This window comes from Dendrobates tinctorius, unplaced genomic scaffold (genome assembly GCF_039654945.1).
Source record: "Dendrobates tinctorius isolate UK_male_01 unplaced genomic scaffold, ASM3965494v1 ptg000422l, whole genome shotgun sequence".
Taxonomy (NCBI): domain Eukaryota; kingdom Metazoa; phylum Chordata; class Amphibia; order Anura; family Dendrobatidae; genus Dendrobates; species Dendrobates tinctorius.
In genome coordinates, this window is record NW_027362086.1 from 1149432 (window position 1) to 1166745 (window position 17314).

Sequence of the window (17314 nt, forward strand, 5' to 3'; positions counted from 1 at the left end):
CCTCCCAATTCACCTTAATCCGAGTGCGGACCCCAAATCAGTACCCCCCCGCGTGAATCAACAAAACATCAGGGGGTCTATCCAAACCCACATGAAAATAAAATTCTGGGACCAACCTGGACCATTGCATTCCACTAATCCCAATCCACCTGACCGTCGCCTCATCCTGTCTTAACATAATCTGCCGTCCGGATGGTCTGACATCTGCCCTTAAAGCTCCCCACACCACGTACGAGTGTCCAACAGCGGACCATCTGCAAAAGAAAACAACCAAAACTGTAACTTGCAACCCCACAGGCAAACCCCCTTTTCCACTGTTAAATATCCAGCATTCCTGTACGGACATATGAAGCAAAATGTAACGACTCCCGTCTCCCAATCTTGCGCACCGTCGCTGCACTAAGGTCCCACCTGGCCACATCCATTGCTGCCCCTATAAGAAACAAATGGGACCCAAATTTTGAATCATCCATGCCAATCGAACCTAAGGCCTCCTAAATATGGCTATAGACTGGTATTTAGACAAAGCTGAACCATCCTGATGAATCAACAAAGAACCCCCAGCACCGCCCCTTACCAACAAAAATTGAGATGTTCTATACACCGGGCACTCCATTAATCCTTCTACTGCCCACAGTTCCACCATAAAACCCTTGCTATAGATATCTGTCTTCGACCTCCAAAGTATACAACGGATAACCCTGTGTTCACATACCACATCATGGAATTGCAAACCCCCTTGATGACAACAATTCTTACACACTAATTCGCTTTTTCAAAACGCATCAAAGAAAGCTAAACTAAAACTGTCTGAAACAACAATGTCTCAAATTTAGACCGATACACATTCTCCAACGCTGCTAACAGTCTACCCAGCATATGAAATGAGATCGGATGCCTCCAATCCCGAACCGCCCTTCCTTTCCTGTACCCCTTCAAATCTTGTCGTATCACAAAAGCCTTGGTAACGTCTTCCATGCTAGACAATTTGAACAAAAATGCCAATGCTGCCATTCGACCATTCAACACCGACACCCCTTCCTCACATGACATGCCGATCATGTATAACAACAGATCCACTCTTTCTTCATCTGACTGACTACTCCCTGTACTCGACTCCAACCTATACCAATAGTTCCACACCAAATTATATTGCTGCCCCGTCCCAGGAGCCACCGATGCCACAATCAACCTCATTGCTGATCCGATACAATATTCCATCAGCTCACCAGCCATTGTGTTCCGTGCTGCTCCGACTCAGTCGCCAGCTTCGGAAACAGACCCCACTGAAAATGAGAAATTGCATCAGCAATGGAATTTTTGACTCACAGGACATGCTTTGCCATCAACCATGCATTCAAATGCAAGCATTGAAGTACCAAATGACACATCAAATTCACCACAGGAGGAGAATGAGCTGAAAAGTGATTAATACTTTGCACCACGCTCATGTTATCACACAAAAACCTCACCTTCTTGTTTCGCAAAGCCTCCCCCCACACTTCCACGGCTACCACAATGGGGAATGGCTCTAAGACCACTAAATTCTTTGTTAGCCGATTCACTCTCCACTCGTCTGGCCACTTTCCGGTCAGCCATTTACCTTGAAAATAGGCTCCAAATCCCAATGATCCTGCTGCATCCTTAACCAACTCCAAGTCAAGATTGTCAACCATATCGTCCATCCACACCGATCGTCTGTTATAACTGCCCAAAAACTGCTCCCAAATGTGTAAATCCACTTTCTGCCCTGTATTCAATTGAATAAAATGCCGTGGGCTAGTCACACCCGCCGATGCTACAGCCAACCTCCTGGTAAATATTCTACCCATGAGCAAAATCCTGCACGCAAAATTAAATTCACCCTGTAAAGATTGCAACTGGCACAACCGAATCTTGCGGGCTCTCAACACCTCGTGTATGACCATTTTCAAATCCTCCATCTTCTCAATAAGCAAACGACATTCCATCAACACCGTATCTATCTCAATGCCAACAAAGCACAGCGTGGTGTTTGGACCCACAGTCTTCCCTGTTGCCAAAGGAATCCCAAACCTCTCTGCTACTTGTTCCATAGTTCGCAATAATATTGCGCACACTGGAGACCCAGCTGGTCCAATACACAAATCATCAAGATAGTGAATAATAGAATCTGCACCTGTCTCCATGTGAACCACCCATTCCAAAAAGGAACTAAACTTCTCAAAATATGCACATGAGATAGAACAACCCATGGGCAAGAAAGAATCAACATAATAATATCTTTCCCAAAAACAGCCCAACAGGTGAAAACTGTCGGGATGAACTGGCAACAATTGAAAAACCGCCTCTACAGTATGTCCATCTTGGCCAACAGTGCACTATGACCACACCGCCTTACCCACTCCACCACCTTATCAAATGACACGTAAGACACCGAGACCAACTCTGGATCAATGCCATCATTGACCGACTCCCCCATTGGATACGATAAATGGTGTATCAACCGATACTTATTTGGCTCCTTCTTTGGGACCAAACCCAACGGAGAAATCTTTAAACGCAGTAATGGTAATTTCAGAACCGGCCATCCTGTCCACTTCTTTACCCAATTTTTAACCAACTAACTCCGGTTGCTCCATAGCAGACCTCAAATTCCGAACCAAAACCGATACTTCATTCACAACTGAAGGGATCTTGAAAACAAAACGAAAACCCTCCTTCAACAAACATGCTGCCTCCCTATCAGGGTAATTATCTAAATACTTCTCCATCCGCTCTACCCTCACCGGAGTCTTCCCTCTTACACGCAGCTTCCCCAGGCTTTCCCTTTGACTTTCTTAAAACACTTTGTGAAGCTGTGGTGTTCCCTGCAACCAGAACATTCATGCTTAAACCTACAGGATGTAAAAGTACATTCCTTATCATTAAAGCGCCAACAGAAACCCTTCTTTGCTCCCGCCGGTGGTGCCCCTGAGCGTTCTCAGTGCCCACATTAAACGCATCCACAAACTTATGTCCTTGTTATACCACTGCAAACTCGGACGAACCGCCTTCCTTTGCCTAAACTGTTCATCATTCCCCAACCACCCAGTCCCACCATACATACGACATGCCTCCCCGAAAGCTATCCAGATAGCAAAAAAAAAAACACTTTTCCAGGGCCTTATCCCCCACCGCAGTAGCCAATATAGAGAACGTCTGCAGACAGTTGGCAATAGTTCGGGAAATCAACCGATACCTACGCATTTCCTCTTCCTCTATTTTATTCTCCGTTAACTTCACCCTGTCCAAGTTAAACTTCTCCAACTGCAAAAGTGAAAAAATCTACACATATTCATCCCTCCACATCTTCTCTTTCACCTCTGGTTTTAAATGCGCACCCAAAGGCCCATCAAAACACACATATACTTCCCCACGAGCCTTATCATCCAGTCTCACTGGGTCAATACTCCCCACACTGTCCAATTCATGGGGCCCCCCTCAAGCGGGGCCCCACCCCGAGTATCACTTGCCAACCCTACCGAGGCTGAAGCCACTGCAGCCGTTTACGCCATGTGCGCCCCACCCCCTTGCCACACCGCAGCTGGGGATGACGACAGCTGTTTCGCGCTGCAGTGGCGCTTCTACTGGTCTCTAAAAGAAGTGCCACTGCAGCGAGAAACAGCTGTCGTCATCTCCACTCCTGTTCCCATCCTCCCTATGCCGATGTTTTAAAGAAATAGAGTAAAGAAGATTTTAACCGGAAAGTGCCATCTGTATTTCTTTTTTGGTGAACTTGTTGCGTTAGTGTTGCAAATTTCCATAGTTCCTGTAGAAGTGGAAGGCACTTAAGCTGCACGCCTGAAGCCAGCAATCCTCCGAATGTCTTCATCCTCCCCTTTTGATCTGTCATCCCTTGGACCTACAGCTCGTCTATTTCTTGTCATTTTGTTGGCCCTGCGTGGTGCAGCAGGTGCCCTATCGCTCTTTCCTCCATTACCAGGCCCAGTCCCCATGCTCCGTCCTCCCAAGGAGGCAGAGTGCTCGACAGCCTGCTCAAGTCCTCGCTCCCTGGATACTCCAGCCACTTCCCTGTTCCTCTTCCCTCCGCCCCTTGACCTCGTCTCTCTGTATGATGCCGGCGCCTCCATGTCGGAAGATGACATCACCTCCCGGCTCCTATGCATACTCGCCACCGTAGCAGACTCAAGGCCTCCTGCATCTTCCGGCTGCTTGCGTTGTTGACTCGGATGGTCCCTGGATGGGCTCCCCGCCTTCCTCCATGCCCTCAACAGCAGTTCAGGGCTCACTCTCTCAGGAGGCCGTGACCTCCTAGGGCATTTTGGGGGCATCAGGTCCACAGCTAACCCGTCGCTGCTGCCACTCAACAGCCGCAACTGCTCCTGCAGCCGCGCGGTGCTCTTTGTCGCTGCTAGTTTTGTAAAGCTCCATTACGGTATTGTGTCCCTGACTCAGATGTACTAACAGACTGTCCCTGCTCCTTCCAATCCCCCTTTATATACCTAGTCCCCTTATCCAATCAAATGGCCCCATTCACACCCCCTTTTACTAACTCCCACCATAACTTCAAATGAAACCCCACCTACCATCCCTTTTTCCAACAATTTAGATCCTATCTCCCACCTCCTTCCTCCCAAAAACTCCATTTTAGTTTACTACTGCTTAACCCCTATTAGGGCCTGGCATACATTCTGGACATGAGGCCCTCCCCTCTACAGCCTGTGGCTTGCAGTACGGGCCCCACTTTATTGCTCCACCCAAAATGGGACCATAGCTGCGAGTACAAAGCCTTTTATACATGTGCTTCTCATTAAATTAGAGTATCATCAAAAAGTTAATTTACTTCCATTCTTCAGTACAAAAAGTGAAACTCATTATGTAGAATCATTACAAAATTTCAAGTGTTTATTTCTGTTAATGTTGATGATTATGACTTACAGCTAATGAAAACTCAAAAGTCATTACTTGAGTAAATTAGAATAATTAGCAAAAAACACCTGCAAAGGTTTCCTAAGTGTTTAAAAAGGTCTCTTAGTCTGTTTCAGTAGACTCCACAATCATGAGGAAGACTCTTTACAGATGATCAGAAAGCAGTCATTAACACACTCCACAAGGAGGGTAAGCCACAAAATTTCATTACTAAAGATGCTGGCTGTTCAGATAGTGCTGTAACCAAGCATGTTAATGGAAAGTTGAATGGAATGAAAAAGTGTGGTAGAAAAAGGTGCAGAAGCAACCGGGATAACCGCAGTCTTGAAAGGATTGTTAAGAAAAGGTAATTCAAAAATTTGGGGGAGTTTCACAAGGAGTGGACTGCTGCTGGAGTCATTGCTTAAAGAGCCACCACACATAGACATATCCAGGACATAGGCTACAAGTGTCGCATTCCTTGCGTGAAGCCATTCATGATCAATAGACAACACCAGAAGCATCTTACCTGGATCAAGGAGAAAAAGAACTGGACTGTTGCTCAATGGTCTAAGGTGTTGTTTTCATGTGAAAGTAAATTTTGCATTTCATTTGGAAATCAAGGTCCTAGGGTCTGAAGAAAGAGTTGAGAGGCACACAATCCAAGCTGCTTGAGGTCTAGTGTGACGTTTCCACAATCAGTGATTGTTTGGGGAGCCATGTCATCTGCTGTAGTCGGTCCACTGAGTTTTATCAAGTCAAGACCAAAGTCAGCGCAGCTGTCTACAAGGAAATTTTAGAGCACTTCATGAAATTTAATTCTCCAGCAGGACTTGGCACCTGTCAACACTGCCAAAAGTAGCTAAATGGTGGTAAGAGTATGACAAGTGCCCTGCAAACAAATGTAAATAGGGATTTATTTTTTATTTTACTCACATATACAGTATAGTGCCATTAATCCCACAGTGGTTTACAGACACTATAAGCATTGTCCCCATTGGGGCTCAAAATCTAAATTTCCTATCATTCTGTCTTTGGAGTGTGGGAGGAAGCTACCAGACTCTCGGAAAGCCCACACAAACACGGGGATAACATACAAACTCCTTTCAGATGTTGTCCTTGTTTGGATTTGAATCCTTGACCCCAGTGCTGCAAGGCTGCAGTGCTAACCACTGACCACCGTGAGTCCCTAACTTAATCTTGAACAAGGAGGCGGAGGTACAGGTCGAGTAGGAGGTTGATGATGAGGAGGAGGTGAAGGTGGAGGTGTAGGTGGAAGAGCCATAGGAGGAGGAGGTAACCATCACTGTTTTTGTTTTTCTTTATTATTACATTTTTTGGAGGTACTCTGAAAACAGGCAGTGTAATATTCTGCTGGCTACTCTCTCTCTGTTTACAAGCCGTGTAATTGTCTGCAGTTTTAGGGGTTGAGAATAATGAGGAAAGCACCAAATAGATGTGGCCGTTTTGCTGGTGTTGGTGATGTAGCTGATGCAGGGAGAGATAGGCTGTGGTCGATCTGTGCCTACTTAGCACCCAAATGAAACACCTTTCTCTGGTACAAGTGGAGCACCCCCAGGGCAAGTTGGGGGTATTACTCGGTATCGGACCGGTGTCTTAAAGGGATGTGTCGCGGTGGCAGTGACCCGGTCGGTGGCCCTGGGTGCCCATGTAAGATAGGTGGAATGAAGCTGAATAAAGTTTATATGTAGGTAGTTTGTGACGCCACCTGTGGTATCTGGTCAAAGATGACAGATGGTATAATGCAGCAGAGATGGAATAGCTCTCCACAGGTAGAGCTGTAGTCCCAGGGCAGCAATAGTAGATGTTGAGGTAGATGTTGTAGTGTTAGGCACAGATGTAGCAGTGCTGAGTAGGTTGGCACAGGAAGAAGGCAATGACACAACTAAATGCAGTTCCGAAACTTTACTCACGTTTTCGGCATAGACAGGTGCCCGCTTCAGTGCCGTGCTCTCCAGTTCAGGGGCTCAGCCAGCTCCCAGGCAGACGGAATACACACTTCCAGCACTCCCTTCCAAATGTGCCTTTTCAGAACGTCTCCTTTCTAGCGCTAATCTGAAGTACTTGTAGTTCTGAATTACACTCAAGTTCCTCCTTCTTGATGTTACTTATAACTCCACTCGCATGACAGGCAGCTGTAGCTTGCTTCGGGGACTCCTTGCAATCATGTCCCGGCTCACACACGTGGCTGCTGTGTCTTCGAGTCTTAGGTGGGAATAAAGTGGTCACAACTTCTATTCCTCCGGTTTCTGCTGTAGGATCATTAGTATCACACACAGCCTCGGATACCGGCACCGGCCTTGGCACATTAAACTTAGAGAAGGGCTCCGCTCTAGCCCTAATCCCCAGTCTCTCTCCTCCTCACGTTCCGTTCTTATCTATCTTCCTTCTGAACAACTGATCTTTCTCTTTCTCTCTTTCCTTGCTTGCAGCGCCAGCTCATAGGAGGCTGCTGCATCTACATCTTTTCCCTCCTTCCCCCAGTGGGGAACTGTCTTCCTCCCCCTCTGTCGGGATTCTGACCACAGAGAGGTCCTCTCTCCACATCCTCCTGTGGGGAAATGACTACCTTCCTGTCAGCTTTCCCCTCTAGTGTAATCTAAGCTCCGTCCACCACCCAGCACCCTTTATGAACCAAAGCAGCTGCCATAAAGGGTGCTCTGCTGTTCTAAGGTGTCTGTGCTGGATGTAGGTGCTGAAGTCTGGCCAGGTGTTACCATCTTACCTAGGGAGTGGGATACTAAACATCAGGAGGAGGTGCAGTACCTCTGTGGCGACTGAACCCTCAGGGGTGCCAAGTACCCCACCCATAAAGCACAGCACATCCACAGGCTGTAACCAAATGAGAAAGACAAGATGTTACTGGACCATACAAATTTTGCTTTTTAAATTAACAATATTTAACAGTTATTATAAAACATCTTCTCTTAAGGAGAGGCACTATTGCTTAAACGTTACTGAACGTAATTTTATCTTATGCTAATACTCTATCTAATGACTATATATTCCTATCTTGTTAAGTGCTGTAGGTAGCAACCGTTGCTAAAGTTCACTACCAGTTTAAAGTGCTATTCTTTCTTCAAATCCTATTTATTCTACATTCACAGTATCAAAAAGTCTTTAGTGACAACCGCCAACCAAGTTTCACCACTACTATAAACATTCTAGGTCCCTAACTACATTTCTATATATATCTATCAAAAAGTGCTTAAGATTCTCCATCCTGCTACATTGCACAGTAAAAAGGTACCTGCTACCAAAACTTTATCAACATTTAATACACTATAAAACAGTCTATACATAGCATGCTTTACAATCATAATAACATTTTTATTTGTACAAAACCTGCAATAATCAATGAGAAATGGCAGATATCATCCCAGCTGGGGTATCTTCAAGTGTCCATGTTCTTTGTGTAGGACCCGCTCAAAACCTCCAACGGTGGTCTTGGATAGGCTGCAGGACATTCTGGTCTTGCCGCCTAGACCCTGTCTTCGGCCACACCCAACATTTTTTTCTTCAGGTCTACTGTAATGATGAGTTGATGAAAATTGAAAATGACTTAATGTTCTTAAAAGGCTTAAGTAAAACCAAGAAGAAGCTTCTGAAAAGGCGCTGAGCTATATACAAGTAGAGTTTCCGGGTCACTCAGTGTTCAAGCCTCCCCCCACACTTCCACGGCTACCACAATGGGGAATGGCTCTAAGACCACTAAATTCTTTGTCAGCCGATTCACTCTCCACTCGTCTGGCCACTTCCCGGCCAGCCATGTACCTTGAAAATAAGCTCCAAATCCCAATGATCCTGCTGCATCCTTAACCAACTCCAAGTCAACATTGTCAACCATATCGTCCATCCACACCGATCGTCTGTTATAACTGCCCAAAAACTGCTACCAAATGTGTAAATCTACTTTCTGCCCTGCATTCAACTGAATAAAATGCCGTGGGCGAGTCACCCCTGCCGTTGCTACAGCCAACCTCCTGGTAAATATTCTACCCATGGGCAAAATCCTGCACGCAAAATTAAATTCACCCTGTAAAGATTGCAACTGGCACAACCGAATCTTGCAGGCTCTCAACTAGAGATGAGCGATTTTGCCTTTTTTCGGGTCGAGTCGGGTTTAATGAAACCCGACTTTCTCAAAAGTCGGGTGGAACGAAATTGGCCGATTATCGTGAAAAGTCGAAGGCCGACTGAAACCCAATGCAAGTTAATGGGGAAGAATGGGGAAGCAAAGTCGACAGGGAGTGGAGGAAATTAAACACACCTACAGTGCCCATTTGAATGGCAAAAACATCAATTTTTATTACTGAAGCTTGTCAACCTTAATTAACTTCATAATAATAGTTACGCACTGAAAACTGGGGGGTTATTTGGCAAAAGTTGTGGGGGGGTAGGGCTGGCTCCAGGTTTTCATGTGCCCTGGGCCAAAGAGCGCCCCTTTAACACATACCACAACTCATGATGCTCCGATACGGCAGAGAAATAGCGGTATAGTACAATGAAAAATACTTCACTTTTTACATCTCATGACTGATATCCATTTTAAATTCTCCAATAGCTCCAAAAACGGACAGTATATAACTCCATACAGTATTATGGGCACCGCATAGTGCGCTATACAGAGTAATGAGGCCCATATATTTCTCCATACAGAATCATTGGTCCCATATAATGTTTGAAACAGTATATGATGAGCTCCACATAATGCAACAATATATGTTGGTCCCCATGGTCCCCATGGATGAAGCTCCACTGTGTTATGGGCTGAAATAATGCTCCATATATAATGGGCCCCATTTCTAATGCTCTAGTGTATAATGGGCCCTGTAAATGCTGCTCCAGTGTCTGATGTCCACCTTTGGAATGCTCCAGTGTATGGTGGGCCCCATATATCATTCTCCAGAGTATAGTGCTCCCCAAAAATTGCTGTCCCAACATTGAAAACAATTAAATAAGTCTCCTCGCTAGGGAATCCCTGTACTCCTCATTGTCCCCATCTTCCATCTCACTGCACTTGGCTGTTTAGGCAGAGGGTGTACAAACATGATGTCATTGCGCTCTCTGATCAGAATATCACTGTCAGGACACGTGGAAGACCTCATGGCGGTGGAGCAGGGAGAGGTAAGTATTTAAACTTTGCAAGTGCTGTGATCTGGAGCAAGCAGGGGGGCCCACTCGTTGGCGACGGCACTGGCACAGGGCCCCTCATAGTACGGCGGTGTGTGGCGGTGTGTATGACGGTGGGTGGGCCCGGTGTGTCTGACGGCGAGTGGGGGCGGCCCTCCCCCTCCCACCGGCAGAGACACTTTTGCATACTATGAGCGGCCCTGTGCCAGTGCCGTCACCCATGAGTATGCCCCCCCACCTGCTCAAGGAACCTGCACTTTCATCTGCACCTTCCTCTTTGTCACCGTGTAAGGTGGTATAGTATGCGGGAAGGGGAACCTGAGTTTCCTTAGGGTCAGATTCTGGCTGTGTAGAGTGTGAGGGGAATGTAGTGGTCTGGGTCAATGTACCAGCAGAATCATCTAGCAGTGGCTGGGCATCAGTGCACTTGTGGCGTCCCCAGGAGTACGGTCGCCACAGTGGCATTACCTTCCTCCTAGGGAGTGTGATGTCATGCTTGGGAGCAACGAAGGATCTCTCTAGCAGTTAAACCAACACACAACACATTTCCCACTCCAGGCCAGCAGGGAGACCTCTGAACCTGACTGCTGAGGAGCTGCTCTCTGTGGTCTGGAGGAGGTAAGTTAGGGCACTCTGTGCAGGGAAGGGGAAGTGTGTGGACGTGAGAAGGGGAGCTGGAGGATGAGCAGAGTTAAGGCTCACTCCTAGCTGGAGCGCATGGTCCGGATTCTGGTCTCCGAGTTTATAGGGACACTGACGTTCCTGCAGCAGAAACCGGAGGAAGTAGCAGCTGTAAATGCTCTGTACTCAACTAAGGCTCGGAGGCCCAGCATTGACGTGTGGGAGCCAGAAGGAAAAGGCTACGGCTGCCTGCCATACGAGAAAGTTCCAAAAGAGAGTCAACAGGGGGAACTTCATTGAAATCAGCACTGCGAGTACCTCAGATAAGCGCTAGAACGGAGGCCACACTGTTATGAGTTCATTTTCTCCTTCATCTCTGATGTCTGATGAACTCCCTCTGCTGGTGAAAGGAGGTAGTGAAATTGATCTGATGGGAAGAACCTGTCATCTGAACAGGTGGAGTGTGATTGGACATCCAGAATTTCTGAGTGGATATAAGGCAGCCGACGCCCTGCAGGGTTGCTGGTGATCCTTTCTGCTCTGAGCTCTGGCATCCAGTTTAATTCCTATCTACTAAAAGCTAAGTTTTTGCTCTGCTATTTTTCCATGAGATTTTGTCTGTTTACTTAGTGTTTGTGTTCAGCCTGCCCTGGTTGGGACTGGCTGAACTCCATTTTTGTCTCTGATCAGTTGATCTCTTTGCTCTGTCTTCAGAATATACCTGAGTGCTGATATAGTGATTTTGAAGTCTAGTGACTTCAGGGCCTTTTCTATCAGAAGTGTTGGACATTATTTTTGGCAGGGTTTTTTGCGTGATTGCAGCCAGCATCTTTTCTGTCCTTTCCTATCTAGTTAGTTGGGCCCCATCATTTGCTCAGCCTGTCTTTCTGTCTGTGTTTGTGTTTTCATCTGTTTTTCACCGACAATACATGTTGGGGGCTGTCTATTGCTTTGGGGTCTGCTCTGGGGCAGTTTAGATTTCCCCTTTCTTTCTTTAGGCTTATTTAGCTCTCCGGCTGTGATGAGGGGTCTAGGGCACCGTAGGAACCCCCCATGGCTACTGTTAGTTGTGGTGAATAGGATCAGGGGTCTGCAATCCGCTAGCTACCAACCTCTCCAGTTTTCTGGACTTAGCTTGTGTTTTTGTTTTTTCCTCCTCCAGTGACTCATTCATAATAGAATCACCAGCCATACCGCAGATTCTAGGGTACTCAATAGCAGGAAAGAATTGTAAAAAAAAAGGTGTCAGAATTTTTCTTTTTGTGTATATTTTTTCCTCTATTTCTCTGAGGCCGTAGGGGGAATTTTTTCTCAATGGAGATTAAGCAATTGTCTGATCGTGTGGAGCAGCTCACTGCTGAAGTGCGGGGAATTTCCGCCTATGTTGCTCATTCACATGCTGCTGAACCAAAGATCCCTACTCCTGATGTGTTTTTTGGGGATCGGTCAAAATTTTTGAATTTTAAGAATAATTGTAAATTATTTTTTGCCTTGAAGCCTAACTCATCGGGGAGCTCCGCGCAGCAGGTTAAAATTGTCATCTCTTTGCTGCGCGGCGATCCCCAGGATTGGGCATTTTCTTTAAAACCAGATGATCCTATTCTAACTAATGTGAATGCATTCTTTCAAGCCTTGGGGTTGTTGTATGATGAACCTAATACTATTGATCAGGCTGAAAAGGCCCTGTTGGCATTGAGCCAGGGTCAGGATTCTGCAGAGTTGTACTGTCAAAAATTCCGAAAGTGGGCGGTCCTTATTACCTGGAATGATGGTGCCTTGGCAGCTCTCTTTCGGAAGGGTTTGTCAGAAACCGTAAAAGATACTATGGTGGGATTTCTTGTTCCCTCTGGTCTTGACGATTCTATGTCATTAGCCATTCAGGTTGATCGGCGTTTGGGTGAACGCAAAACTGCATGAGAGGTGTTGCCACCTGTTGAACAAATGTCTGAACCTATGCAATGTGATAGAGTTTTGTCTAGGGCGCAACGTCAGGAGTTCAGAAGGCGTAATTAGCTGTGTTTTTTTTGTGGAGATGCCTCTCATATTATTTCTGTCTGCCCTAAACGAGAGAAACATTTTGCACACACATTTGCTGTGGGTGGTGTTCAACCTACGTTTCTTCTGGCAATTACTCTGATCTGCTCCCTGTCCACATTTTCCGCTAAGGCTTTTGTGGATTCGGGAGCAGCTCTGAACCTGATGAACTTGGATTTTTCTAAATGTTGTGGGTTTCCTATGACACCTCTGTGGATGCCTATCCCTTTGAGGGGTAGTGATGCTACTCCTTTGGTGAAGAATAAACCTGTTTTGGACCCAGGTGGTAATGCGGGTCGCCCCAGACCATCAAGAAAATTGCAGATTTTTGGTGTTGCATAATTTGCATGATACCATTGTTCTGGGGTTTCCTTGGTTGCAAATCCATAATCCAGTTTTGGATTGGAAATCTTTGTCTGTGGTGAGTTGGGGTTGTCGGTGTGCCCTTAGTGACGCTCCTGTTTTCTCCACCTCTCCCCAGTCGCATGATGTTCCTGACTATTTGGCTGATTTTTATGATGTATTTAGTGAGAATGAGTCTGCGTCTTTGCTTCCTCATAGGAGTTATGACTGTGCAATTGAGCTGAGCCCTGGGTGTAAATTTCCCAAGGGTCGACTTTTCAATTTATCTGTACCCAAGCACGAGGCTATGCGATCCTATATTAAGGAGTCGTTGGAGAAGGGTCATATTAGACCATCCTCTTCACCCTTAGGTGCTGGGTTTTTTTTTGTGGCCAAGAAAGATGGTTCATTAAGGCCTTGTATTGACTATCATTCCCTCAACAAAATTACTGTTAAATATCAGTATCCGTTACTCCTGATTTCTGATCTATTCTCCAGAGTTAAAGGTGCTTGCTGGTTTACCAAGCTTGACCTCAGGGGGGCGTATAATCTTATTTGCATTAAGCATGGGGATGAATGGAAGACGGCGTTTAATACTCCAGAGGGACATTTTGAGTACCTGGTGATGCCTTTTGGGCTCACTAATGCCCCTTCTGTCTTCCAGTGCTTCATGAATGATATTTTCCGAGACTTTATGGATAAATTTTTGATCATCTATCTGGATGATATTTTGATCTTTTCCAGGGATTGGGACTCTCATGTGGAACATGTTCGGACTGTGTTCTGGATTTTGAGGGAGAATTCCCTGTATGTCAAGGGATCGAAATGCCTTTTTGGTGTACAGAGGATTTCATTTTTGGGATTTATTTTGTCTCCGTCAACTATTGAAATGGACCCGGCCAAGGTACAGGCCATTTATGATTGGGTTCAGCCCACTTCTTTGAAGGCCCTCCAGAAGTTTTTGGGCTTTGCTAATTTTTATCGTAAATTTATAGCTAATTTTTCTGGTATTGCCAAACCATTGACTGATTTGACTAAGAAGGGTGCTGATGTGCTGAATTGGTCTCGGAGGCTGTTTCTTCCTTTCAGGAGCTGAAGCGAAGGTTCACTTCTGCTCCGGGCATGCGGCAACCTGATGTCTCACTCCCATTTCAGGTAGAGGTGGACGCTTCTGAGATTGGTGCAGGAGCTGTTTTGTCCCAAAAAGATACTGTAACATCTAAAATGAATCCCTGTGCTTTCTTTTCCCGAAAGTTCTCCCCATCCGAACGTAACTATGATGTGGGGAATCGTGAACTGTTAGCCATGAAATGGGCATTTTCGGAGTGGAGACATTGGTTGGAGGGAGCTAAAAATCAAGTCGTGGTCATTACTGACCACAAGAATTTGATTTACCTGGAATCGGCCAAAAGCTTGAATCCTAGACAGGCTAGGTGGGCCTTGTTTTTCACACGTTTTGATTTTGTGGTCTCTTTTCTTCTGGGCACTAAGAATGTCAAGGCAGACTCCCTCTCTAGGAGTTTCTTTGCTGATTCTCCTGTTGTGACCAAGCCTGCTACTATCTTAGGTGAGGGGGTAGTTCTTTCCGCCATCTCGCCCGATTTGAGACGTGCTCTGGAAGAGTTTCAGGAGGACAAACCTGAGCGTTGTCCCATTGGAAAATTGTATGTTCCTGACCAGTGGAGCAAGAGAGTAATGTCTGAAGTTCATTGCTCCGCATTGGCTGGTCATCCAGGTATTTTTGGTACTAGAGGTTTGGTGAGTCGGTCTTTTTGGTGGCCCGCCTTGACTCATGATGTCAGGAATTTTGTGCAGTCCTGTGGGACTTGCTCCCGGTCTAAACCTTGTTCTCGCTCTAGTGGGTTGTTGATGCCTTTGCCGGTGCCCAGGAGGCCATTGACCCATATTTCAATGGATTTTATCTCTGATATGCCTGTCTCTCAGAGAATGACTGTTATTTGGGTGATTTGTGATAGATTCTCTAAGATGGTCCATCTTGTACCACTCCCTAAGTTGCCATCTTCCTCAGAGTTGGTGCCCTTGTTTTTGCAACAGGTGGTTCGCTTGCACGGGATTCCTGAGAACATTGTATCTGACAGAGGAGTTCAGTTTGTTTCTAGATTTTGGAGGACTTTCTGTTCCAAGCTGGGAATTCAGTTGTCCTTCTCTTCTGCGTTTCACCCTCAGACCAATGGGCAGATGGAGAGAACAAAACAGACTTTGGAGTCGTATTTGAGATGTTTTAGTTCTGCTGATCAGGATGATTGGGTTTCATTTTTGCCCTTGGCTGAATTTGCTTTAAATAATAGAGCTAGTTCTGCCACTTTGATGTCACCTTTTTTTTGTAACTTTGGGTTTCATCCTCAATTCTCTTCAGGGCAGGTGGAGTCTTCTGCCTGTCCAGGTGTTGACACTGTGGTGGAGAGAATGCACCAGATCTGGGACCAAGTGGTGGATAAGTTGTCTCTCTCCCAGGAAAAAGCCCAGCGGTTTTCTAACCGGCATAGGACCATTGGTCCCCGGTTTAAGGTGGGTGATATGGTTTGGTTGTCATCAAAGAATATCTCTATGAAGGTGGCTTCTCCAAAGTTTAAACCTAGAATTATTGAACCTCACAAGATTTTGGAGATTCTTAATCCAGTCTCGTTTCGATTGGCTCTTCCTGTTGCATTCAAGATCCATAACGTGTATCATAAGTCTCTGTTAAAGAGGTTTGTTGAGCCAGTAGTTCCTGTGGTGGCACCTCCTGATCCGGTATTGGTTGAAGGTAATGTGGAATATGAGGTTGAGAAGATACTAGACTCTCGTCTGGCTAGATGGAGACTCCAGTATTTGGTTAAATGGAAGGGTTATGGCCAGGAGGATAATTCTTGGGTCTCTGCATCCGATATTCATGCCGAAAGATTGGTTCGTGCTTTTCATCGGGCCCATCCTGATCGCCCTGGTGGCGTGGATGAGGGTTCGGTGACCCCTCCTCAAGGGGGAGGTACTGTTATGAGTTCATTTTCTCCTTCATATCTGATGTCTGATGAACTCCCTCTGCTGGTGAAAGGAGGTAGTGAAATTGATCTGGATGGGAAGGACCTGTCATCTGAACAGGTGGAGTGTGATTGGACATCCGGAATTTCTGAGTGGATATAAGGCAGCCGACACCCTGCAGGGTTGCTGGTGATCCTTTCTGCTCTGAGCCCTGGCATCCAGTTTATTTCCTGTCTACTAAAAGCTAAGTTTTTGCTCTGCTATTTTTCCATGAGATTTTGTCTGTTTACTTATTGTTTGTGTTCAGCCTGCCGTGGTTGGGACGGGCTGAACTCCATTTTTGTCTCTGATCAGTTGATCTCTTTGCTCTGTCTTCAGAATATACCTGAGTGCTGATATAGTGATTTTGAAGTCTAGTGACTTCAGGGCCTTTTCTATCAGAAGTGTTGGACATTATTTTTGGCAGGGTTTTTTGCAGCCAGCATCTTTTCTGTCCTTTCCTATCTAGTTAGTTGGGCCCCATCATTTACTCAGCCTGTCTTTCTGTCTGTGTTTGTGTTTTCATCTGTTTTTCACCGACAATACATGTTGTGGGCTGTCTATTGCTTTGGGGCAGTTTAGATTTCCCCTTCCTTTCTTTAGGCTTATTTAGCTCTCCGGCTGTGATGAAGGGTCTAGGGCACCGTAGGAACCCCCCACGGCTACTGTTAGTTGTGGTGAATAGGATCAGGGGTCTGCAATCCGCTAGCTACCAACCTCTCCGGTTTTCTGGACTTAGCTTGTGTTTTTGTTTTTTCCTCCTCCGGTGACTCATTCATAACACCACACTACCTATCTGCAGAGAGAGAATTCGAAATTAGCTTCCAGGCTGACCAATTCCTTCTCCATCTGTACTCTGGGTCCTGGACGGCACTTACCAAGTACCAGTAAAGGAACTGCATGACTGTGTCTGTCATCTTTCTCCTGCGCCTGGCGCACGGCTCTGCTACATCCTGCACTGCATACCATCTACCAACTCTTTCATCTGCCCTGCGACTACGGCCCTACCAGGACAGGGCTTCTACATCTTAGCTGCACCACAACATCTGTCCCAGAGAAGCGACACTGCAGCGCTGGACAATCTAATCAGAAACAACAGGTGGAGTCACGTATCATTCACCTATAAACGTAATTCACCCCTTTGCATGGATGCCCAGGGCCACGCAGCGGGTCACCACCACTGTGACACATCCCTGTGAGACGCCGGCCCGGTACCGATTAACCCCACTGCCCTGGCTGGCCACCCACACTCCAT